Source organism: Eimeria mitis, genomic scaffold (genome assembly GCF_000499745.2).
Source record: "Eimeria mitis Houghton genomic scaffold, Emh_scaff1983, whole genome shotgun sequence".
NCBI classification, from domain to species: Eukaryota; Apicomplexa; class Conoidasida; order Eucoccidiorida; family Eimeriidae; genus Eimeria; species Eimeria mitis.
In genome coordinates, this window is record NW_013570307.1 from 9,063 (window position 1) to 9,622 (window position 560).

The following is a 560-nucleotide window of genomic DNA, read 5'->3' on the forward strand; positions in this document are numbered from 1 at the left end:
ATGTAAACCAAAACTATCGCTGTATCCCTCTCTTTTTCTATATTTATATTTATTTATATTTATTTACATTTATTTATATTTATTTATATTTATTTATATTTATTTATATTTATTTATATTTAATTAAATAAAATACCAGCATGTAAGAAAGCAGAGACAGCTAGATATGGTTTTCTTCTGCCGAAATGTTTCTCTTTCTCTATCAAGCCTAAACTATATAAACTAAACCTATCTCTGTATCTGTCTCTCTTTCTATATTTATATTAAAATATATTTATTTATATTTAATTAAATAAAATATATATATACCAGCATGTAAGAAAGCAGAAACAGCTAGATAAGGTTTTCTTCTGCCGATGTGTTTCTCTCTATCAAGCCTAAACTATATAAACCAAACCTATCTCTGTATCCCTCTCTCTTTCTATATTTATATTAAAATATATTTATTTATATTTATTTATATTTATTTAATTAAACAAAATATATATATTACCAGCATGTAAGAAAGCAGAGACAGCTAGATAAGGTTTTCTTCTGCCGATGTGTTTCTCTATCCACCC